The following is a 10,000-nucleotide window of genomic DNA, read 5'->3' as shown; positions in this document are numbered from 1 at the left end:
ATCCATCTTAAAAAGAAGATCATCATGTCTCCTCTAATCGACATAGGGGCATAAATTCAAAAGAGATATCTAAGAAGAAAACTACAAAATAAATGTGGGTTCCAAAATCCATCATTGAAGACATTCTCTCTAAATCATAAAAAAAAAATGAAAATCCTATGGCTATATAGATTCCAAAATCTCTCTTGAAAGAGTCTAACGTTGAGCAACAAGTGAAGTTGACATTCAAGCTTCCAAAGACTTCCACTTCATCTTCTTTCAAAAGAATTCTTCCATTCCATGTTCCTAAACCATAACCTCTTCTATCGATTCACCATATTCCTTTACGTATTCCTTCATTTACATATTCTCCATCCTCTCACAACCCTTCAAGGTGTGTGCTGACATTCATATTTCGTTCCTTTCCATATATCCTTTCAAAATCCTTCAATTCACAATCCTTCTACCTTCTATCCTTGTTCCTCATTTTCCTATTCCTCATATCTTCCAACCTCACTCACTTTGCATAAAACCTTATCCTCCATTTTTCTCTTCCATCTTCCTTTTGCTATGAGCATCTTTGAGCATATCATTTTGAATCCTTGGAATATCATGGTTTATCCTTTCAAGGATAATTATCTAGAAAGCTCGCCTTCTTCCAAAAAATTCAAAAAAATATAGAAAAAAAATGGAAAAAAATTGCAATAAGATCCAAGAGGTGCAAACTTAGAAACGGGTGCTACTTGAAGCCTTCCCACCCCTATTTCTTAGTGTGTGTCCTCATGACTTGGCCTTTCCCCATCATTCCTTTCCCTTGTTTCCTTGGTTTGGAATTGGTCTTTGCCTTTGTCTAGGGGGAATAACTATGTTAGCTTTGGTCTCTTGAATGTGTTATCTTTAGGACACCTTGCAAATGGCATTTTTCAACACCACCCCAACTATATTTTTCAATACAAACCTTGACATTGAGTGTTCTTTTTAACACTTATTGGTTTGGTCTTACCCAATTTTATCATGTGATCTTACCTACATGCAAGCATTCAATCCTTATCCTTGGAACTCAGTATCAATTAACACACTTAAATTTTTAAAACACAACTACTTAATTCTTGAACTATGTCATGAATTTTTCTTTGTTTGCTGACTATTATTAATTTTTGTTGAGTGTCCTTGTCTAATAAGTCTCTCTAGTATGCATAGCTAGAGGACTTGGGGCATGGGACATATTTTTCTTTGCTTTCTTCTTGTGGGTGTGGTCTTAAAACTCTAGAGTGTCTATTGTTGTTCCCTTAAAAAACTTAGGAGATTTGAGGCATCACCCTTGACTATTTTTGCACAATCGTTCTTATGGTCATCTAAAAACCTATGCCTTGATGCGAGCATGGTTTGCTACATTAAATTGGGTAAGTTAACATCCAAGTCATCTTGATCTTTATGTCTTTGATGCTTAGGTTAGAATCCTTTGACATTCCAATTTGATATAAATTACATTCATATCTTCATAGGGGTGCTTGTGACTAGTGATGATTGTGTGGTTTTTTGATGTCTATTAATAATAGCCCAATGATGAAAATAATTTCCTTAGCATTCTTTCATGAATGATGAACACAAAATTCTCTGTTACAATTTCTCTTTTGCAAGTACACCTTTGCATTTTCTTGTAGCTGGCATTGTTAGACTTCATGTTACTATTACAATTGCTTTAAAATAACTAAGAGGGGGGGTGAATTAGTTATTCAAGGCCCAAATGTAATATTCAAACTTCTCACTAAGTGTAATGAACTCATTCAACAATTCATTCATTAGAGCTTTAACTCTGCTAATCAGCAAGTTACTGTAAATCAACAAGCAAGTACAACACATAAGAAATCAACACATGACACAGTGATTTACGTGGAAACCCAATTTGGGAAAAACCAGTAGTAATATGCTACTCAATTCTCATTCTTCTGAAGTGATTCCCTATGAAAGGCCTTCACTGTTAAAGGCTTACAACACACTATTAAATGTGACCTTATTAGAGGATTCAACCACCCTGTTAGAAGTGGGCCTGGTTAAAGGACTTTAGAACATTCACTTGGAGTTCCACCCTATTAAAGGATTTACAAATGATTATTAAACCAACTCAAGTCCATAGGATTTTTAGATCTAATACAATTGCTAGAGAGTATTCAACAATCTTGACCTAACTAGAACATACAACTTATCTTGTAGATTTCATATCACTTCTCAGCTCATACCCTTCCTAGCTTTCAATCTTTGTAACTCTTAACAGTTTTCCCTCCTTTTAAGCTTTGTCCCCTTGAGTCTCCATACTCAATGTACTAGTGTAGTCATCTCTTCATGACCACTTATAGAAGTAGAGCCTTTGTGCTCTTCCTTCACCTAGATGTCACCTCCTTGACACCCTTCTAACCACTTTGCAGATTTTTGTACTTAAGCAACAACAGTATCAACATCTCTTTTCTTCTTGGTCTATGATTTCTTAAATAGAAGTCTTGGAGTACCATTACCCGCTCTATTCCTCCATTTTTCAATTTCAATTTGCATGAATTAGGTAGGATTAATTGCATCTAACTCATATTCTATTTCCTCTAGAAACTTCTTGAATAATCTTTTAAAATTTTCCCAAAAAAGGTTTACATGGGATTCTGTGCCAACAACTCATCATCCTTATCTTCCAACTCATTCAAAAAATTCAATGTAACCACTATGTCAGCTTAGATTTGGTGAATCTTCATCATTTAAAATAATGTAGCAGCTTGACACTATTGAAATACTGGTGCTTGGTACATACTATGTTACTCGGCATCAACTAAGTTTTTCCTGATGCTCAATACTTGAAGATCACTCTACACCAACTGAAAATTTTCTGATGCTCGACACTTGATCTTCCCTCGGTACTTGAAGATCACTCAACACACACTAGAATTTCTTGTTACTTAGCTCCAACTAAGAATTTTCTCAGCTTCAACTAACTTGCTTGGCACTCACTAAAGATTTTATTCTAAGCTTTGCAATCAACCCTATTATAACTTCTTCCTCCAATGTTTCTAAGTGTGACCAACCACTGTATCTTTGAGTATGTCATCAATACATTACTTAACCATTGTCATAACTAGTCCTTGTGCTTCATTACAACATCATAACTCAACCTTTCCCTTATGTGCTCTTGTTACATCTTGTTGATCAAATCCTCTTCATCAATCAACTAGGTGATAGTACTTGGATCTTATAAGAAAATGCCATTCCTACAAATAGCAGGTTTGACATCAATGAGAAAACAATGATTGAAAACATTCTTTTACAACAATCACCCTCTTTGGTCTTCAACAACAATGAGCTTTTCAATCATATTTCCAACAATCTCCCTCTTTGGCATTGATGGCAAACCAAACTAATCAACCATCAGACTAAACTATTCAACCAAATGCTAGCTAGGTTAGAATAGTGAGTCAAATGCCAAAAAAGATAAAATTGTAACATCACATCTCCTTCTACTATTCTAATTGCTTCATTTTAGCTTCTCCCTCTTTGCTGCTATATTATTGTTCTATGTCTTTCTCCCTTTGTATTGCTCATCTTCTGCTATTTTGATCAACCTTTGAAATCTCCCTCTATCTTTATTTGATCAATTTTCTATTGATTATTTTGTTGATCACTTGACTACTTCTCCCTCTTTGACAACAATGCCAAAGACATATTAGCATCTTAATATGCAGATGTAGCTTTTTATAGGGTTATCCAATGTCTCACTTTGTCACCTTTCTTGTGACTAATTTTAGTACTTACTACTTTTGGCATAGATCCCAAAGTAAACATCTTCTGTATCAATGTATAAAATCTTCAACATTCTTTTCCTTTGATGCAGGGCATACTTGCTTTTTGGTTCAAGTAGCCTTAGCTAGGGGTATCACCCCTAACATATCTCTAAGATACTCAAAAGCATCTTTAGGTAGTCCTTTTGTGAGGATATCAACAATCTATTCCTCTGAGCTAACATATTCCATCTTTACTTGTTTTTCTTCCACTAGCTCTCTTACATAGTGATACTTGATTGCAATATGCTTAGTTTTAGCATGCATTACTAGATTCTTTGATATGTTAATGGCACTTGTATTATGAAAATCAAGTATCACAGGCTCATTTACTTTTTCCTTCATACCTTGTAGCAAGTGTTTGATCCATACATTATTGGTGTAGTTTATAGCAGCTACCACATATTCAGCTTTAGCAGTAGACTGTGAGGTGCAGCTTTGCTTTTTACTTGTCCATGTAATCAACCTTTTTCCTAAGAAAACTTCTCTTCCACTGGTGCTTTTTCTATCATCAATGTTACCTCCCCAATCTGCATTAGTGTAGACTCTCAATTCAAACTTCTCATTCCTCTTGTATTATAGACCAAAGTCATCAATTCCTTTCAGGTATCTCAATATTCTCTTTACTTCCATTGAGTGATTTTCTCTAGGATTTGTAGAAAATCTTGCTACTATTCCAACAACTAATGCAATGTCTAGTCTACTATGTACAACATATTGCAACTTGCTAATCATTGTCCTAGACAATGTCTAATTTATTTTAGCAAACTCATCATTTTTGGATAGTTTATGGCCTATTGTCATTGGTGTGCTGATTGGTTTTGAGTCTTCTAGCCCAAATGTTTTGAGTACTTCCTTGATGTATTTGGATTGGGTCACAAATATTCCATGCTTCAACTGATGTACTTGTAATCCAATAAAGAATTTTATTTCTCCAAACATTGACATCTCAAATTCATGCTTCATTTTATTAGCAAAATCTTTGCATAAAACATCTTTTCCTCCAAATATTATATCATCAACAAAGATTTCTAATATCAAAATGTCTTTACATTCTTCAGCTTTGATATATAAGTTGTTGTTATCATTTGTTCTTTCAAATCCTATCTTCACAAGATATTTGTGCAACCTCTCATACCATGCTCTAGGTGCTTGCTTCAATCCATAAAGTGCTTTGTGTAGCTTGTAGACCATGCCCTTGTTCTTTTCATCAACAAATTCCTCTGGTTGTTCTATGTAGACTTCCTCTTCTAGTATATCATTCAAAAAAGAAAACTTCACATCCATTTGGTAGACTTTGAAACCTTTGTATTTAGCATATGCAAGTAATGTTCTTACTCCTTCCATTCTTACAATAGGAGCAAATGTCTCTCCATAATCAAGTCCTTCTTCTTGTGCATAGCCTATGCAAACTAGTCTAGCTTTATTTCTTGTTATCTCACCATTCTCATTAAGTTTGTTTCTAAACACCCATTTTGTACCAATCACATTCTTATCAATTGGTCTAGGAACTAGAGACCATGTTTTATTCTTCTCAATTTGATCTATCTCTTCTTTCATGGCTTTATACTAGTCACCATCTTGTAATGCATCCTTTACTATTTTAGGTTCAACCTTCCTCAACAAACATGCTTCATTCCTTAGTCTATTCCTTGTCATAAGTCTAGCATCCTTGTCACCAATGATTTGATCTGCAGGGTGATGTCTTCTTACATACTTGGCCAATCTTGGTTCAGTTCTTCTTTCCATGTTTGATCCTTCTACTTCAGAGTCATTTTGTTCTTCTGGAATTTCATCATTCCTTTCTTGCATATTGTTTTCTGAATTAGAATGTGCATTTTCTACATTTTGCAACTCAACTTTTGAATGCAGCTCGACATTTACAGGCTGAGACTTGGTAGATACTAAAGTTTTTTGTTGATTCCCAACTTGATTTGTAGCTTTGTCTTCAACTATCATTCCTTCATAGAAGTATACAAAGGATCTATAATCCTCTGGTTGCTTGGAGTCATCAATCTAGACTTCTACATGCTCATCAAAATTTATATTTGCACTCTTCACAATCTTGTTAGTGTTAGTGTTCAAACACTTATATGCCTTACTTCTAGTGGAGTATCCAAGAAATATGCCTTTATCACTCTTAGCATACAACTTTCCATTTCTAGTATCTTTAAGAATATAGCATTTACAACCGAATACTTTGAAATGTTTAACATTAGGTGAGTGACCATACCACAATTCAAAGGTGTTGCATTTGTACCTTTCTTGACTTGAACTCTATTTAGTGTGTAGACTGCAATACTTACAGCTTCTCTATAGTACTTGAGTACAACATTTTCCTCCATCATCAAGGTTCTAGCATAGTCAATCAATGACCTATTTCTCCTTTCAACAATACCATTCTATGGCAGAGTTCTTGGTGTTGATGTTTTCCTTTTTATACCTTTTTCATTGCACAATATTTCAAACTCTCTTGATGTGAACTCACCTCCTCTGTTTGACCTTAGACATTTCAGATTCTTTCCTATTTCCTTCTCAACTCTAGCCAAATACCACTTGAACATTTGGAATGCAATAGGTTTTGTTTTAAGAACATAGCAGTCATCATCCTAGAATAATCATCTACAAATAGCATCATGTATCTGTCTCCTAGGTAGTTTTGCACTTCTATTGGGCCACATAAGTTTGTATGAACTAACTCTAGTACTTTGTTGGAGCTATATGTTTTTCTTTTGAAACTAAACTTAGTCATCTTTCCTAGTTGACATTGTTTTCACATTGTGTTTTCAAGTTTCTTCAACTTGGACAACCCTCTGACTTTGTTATTCTTGCTAATGCTGATCAGATTATCAAAATTAACATGACACAACCTTTTATGCCACAACTACACATCATCAAGTCTAACAACAAGGCATGTTGCATCTTCCATATCAAGATAAAATAGATTACTCCTAGTTTGTTCACCCTTTTCTATTATATTTCCATCTATGTCATAGAGCTTGACATTTTTATTTCCAAATTTAACTTTGCAACCTACATTGCCTAACTATGATACACTCAACAAGTTTTAGTTCAATCCTTCAACATAGTATGCATTATCACATGAATTTTCCTCTATAAGTTTGATAGAGCCTTTTCCTTTGATCTAAAACATGGGCATCATTACCAAATCTAACACTATTTCCATCATATTGAGTAAAGGTAATGAACTTACTTTTATCTCCTATCATGTCATGTGATCATCCACTATCTATGATCCACTTGTCATTCTTGTTCACACAGGTAACCAATGCTATTGCTTCATCTTCATCTTTTTTTAACTCATCCTTCATGGCTACATAGACTACTTCATCATTCTCATCAAAGTCTTCTTCAACAATGTAGCATCTCTTGCCTTTCTCCTTATAGTCATTGCTATCATCATCTTTCTTGTTGTTGTAATTGTTTCCTTCTTATTAGTTCTTCTTCTATGTACATCTTGTAGGAATATGACCTACTTCATTACAAATGAAACATATGATAAGGATCTTACCTTTGAATTTTCCTTTACCTCTATGGAATCTCCTAGCTAGTAGTGCTTCTAACTATTCCACATCTTCCTGATCTGTGCTGCTATCACTAGATACATGTTTTCCTTTTCTTCTCTTTTTTCTTGATGTGTTCTCCTCATTATCTTTTATTGTCATCTTGGCCTTGAAGGAAAATTAAAGGTTCTCAGGTCTATAGTTATCAAAATTTGATAGCTCAAATGCAATAAGCCTTCCCACTATTCCTTCAAAGGTAAGTGTGTTGCCTTGTACACACCTTAGCTCTTGAATGGTTGAAACTCTTATAGCATGGATAGGGAGAAAAGTTCTTAAGTATTTTTTGATAGCTATTTATTCTTCCAATTTTCCACCTAGAATTCTTATTGCACTCACCACTTTTTTCATTCTTGCAATGTACTTGGCAGCATTTTCACCTTTCTCCATCTTCATGTCATCAAAATTTCCTCTTAGGCTTTCTCTTTTTGCTCTCTGAACATTCTGATCTCCTCCATAGATATCTAATAAGATTTTCCACATTTTGAATGCAATGTTATAGTCTTTCATGTCATCATATTCAACATAGTTAAGTGTAGAGGCAATTTCTAGCATTGCTTCATTGTGCTTCTTCTTTTTGTTCAAATCATTCATAGCAAGAGGTCATGCTGGAGTTACATGTTCTATTCCAATTGAGGTTTGTGAATAGTCACCAATTGATCCAAGGTGCAATTTCATCAAACTCTACCATGTATCAAAGTTGTTTTTGTTAAGCTTGGAAACTTCTCTCTTGGACATCTTTGATCTTCCTACTTCTAGTACCTTGAAACTAAATTAGCAGATGGCTCTGATACCAATTGTTAGAATTGCTTTAGAATAACTAAGAGGGGAGGTGAATCAGTTATTCAAGGTCAAAATGTCCTATTCAAACTTCTCACTAAGTTTAGTGAACTCATTCAACCATTCATGCATCCAAGCTTTAACTCATCTAATCAGCAAGTTACTAGAAATCAACATGCAAGTTTAACAGATAAGAAATCAACACATGACACAGTGATTTATGTGGAAACCCAACTTAGAAAAAACCACCAGTAACATGCTACTCAATTCTTAGTCTTTTGAAGTGATGCCCTATGAAAGGCCTACCCTATTAAAGGCTTACAACACACTATTAAATGTGACCTTGTTAGAGGATTTAACCACCCTGTTAGAAGTGGGCCTTGTTAAAGGACTTTAGATTATTCACCTGGAATGCCACCCTATTAAAGGATTTACAAATGGCTATTAAACAAACCTAAGTCCATAGGATTTTTATTTATAATACAATTGCTAGAGAGTATTAAAAAATCTTAAACTAACTACAACATACAACTTATCTTGCAGATCTAAGATCACTTCTTAGCTCATACCCTTGCCTGGCGTTCAATCTCTGCAACTCTTAACAGCTTCCCCTCCTTTCAAGCTTTGTCCCCTTGAGTCTCCATACTCAATGTACTAGTGCAGTCATCTCTTCATGACCACTTGTAGAAGTAGAGCCTTTTTGCTCTTCCTTCACCTAGATGCCACCTCCTTAACACCCTTTTAACCACTCTTAGATTTTGGCACTTTAGCAACAATAGTATCAGTAGCTCTTTGCTACTTGGTCTATGACTTCTTAAATAGAAGTATTGGAGTACCATTACGCACTTGATTCCTCCATGTTTCAATTTCAATTCGCATGGATTAGCTAGAATTCATTGCATCTAACCCATATTCTATTTCCTCTAGAAACTTCTTAAATAATCCTTTATAATTCACCCAAAAATGGTTTACATAGGATTTTGTGCCAATAATTCATCGTCCTTATCTTCCAACTTGTTCCAAAAATTAAATATAGCCACTATGTTAGCTTAGATTTTGCAAATCTTCCTCATTTGAAATAATGCAGCAGCTCGACACTGTTGAAATACTACTGCTCAACACATACTATGTTACTCGGCACCTAAAGATCACTCGACACCAACTAAATTTTTTTGATCCTCTACACCTGATCTTCACTTAGCACTTGAAGATCACTCACTAGAATTTCCTATTACCTAGCTCCAACTAAGAATTTGCTCGACTTCAACTAACTTGCTTGATACTCACTAAAGATTTTAGTGTAAGCTTTGCAATCAACCTTCTTACAACTTCTTCCTCCAATGTTTCTAAGTGTGACCAACCTCTGTATCTTTGAGTATGTCATCAATACATTACTTAACCATTATCTTAACTAGTCCTTACACTTCATTACAACATCATAACTCAACCTTTCCCTTAGGTGCTCTTGTTACATCTTGTTGATCAAATCCTCTTCATCAATCAACTAGGTGATACTACTTGGATCTTATAAGAAAATGTCATTCTTATAACTAGCAGGTTTGACATCAATGACAAAACAATGATTCAAAACATTATTTTACAATAATCTCCCTCTTTGATCTTCAACAACAATGAGCTTTTCAATTAGATTTCCAATAGTTACTCTGCATTTTTAGGTTGCATTATGAATTTGAGAGGGTTTTTCTTCATCTTTATTTTTGACTTTTAATCAACTATGGTCATGTCTTGATCTTCACTTCCTTATCTTCTTTTTTGATCTCAATTGAAAGTTTCTATCTTGAATAGTTGATTGATTTTGAGGCATTCTATTTCTAAAGGAAA

The sequence above is a fragment of the Cupressus sempervirens genome, chromosome 8 (genome assembly GCF_028749045.1).
Source record: "Cupressus sempervirens isolate cs-2001-9-10 chromosome 8, ASM2874904v1, whole genome shotgun sequence".
NCBI lineage: Eukaryota > Viridiplantae > Streptophyta > Pinopsida > Cupressales > Cupressaceae > Cupressus > Cupressus sempervirens.
Note: the sequence above shows the minus strand (reverse complement) of the source record.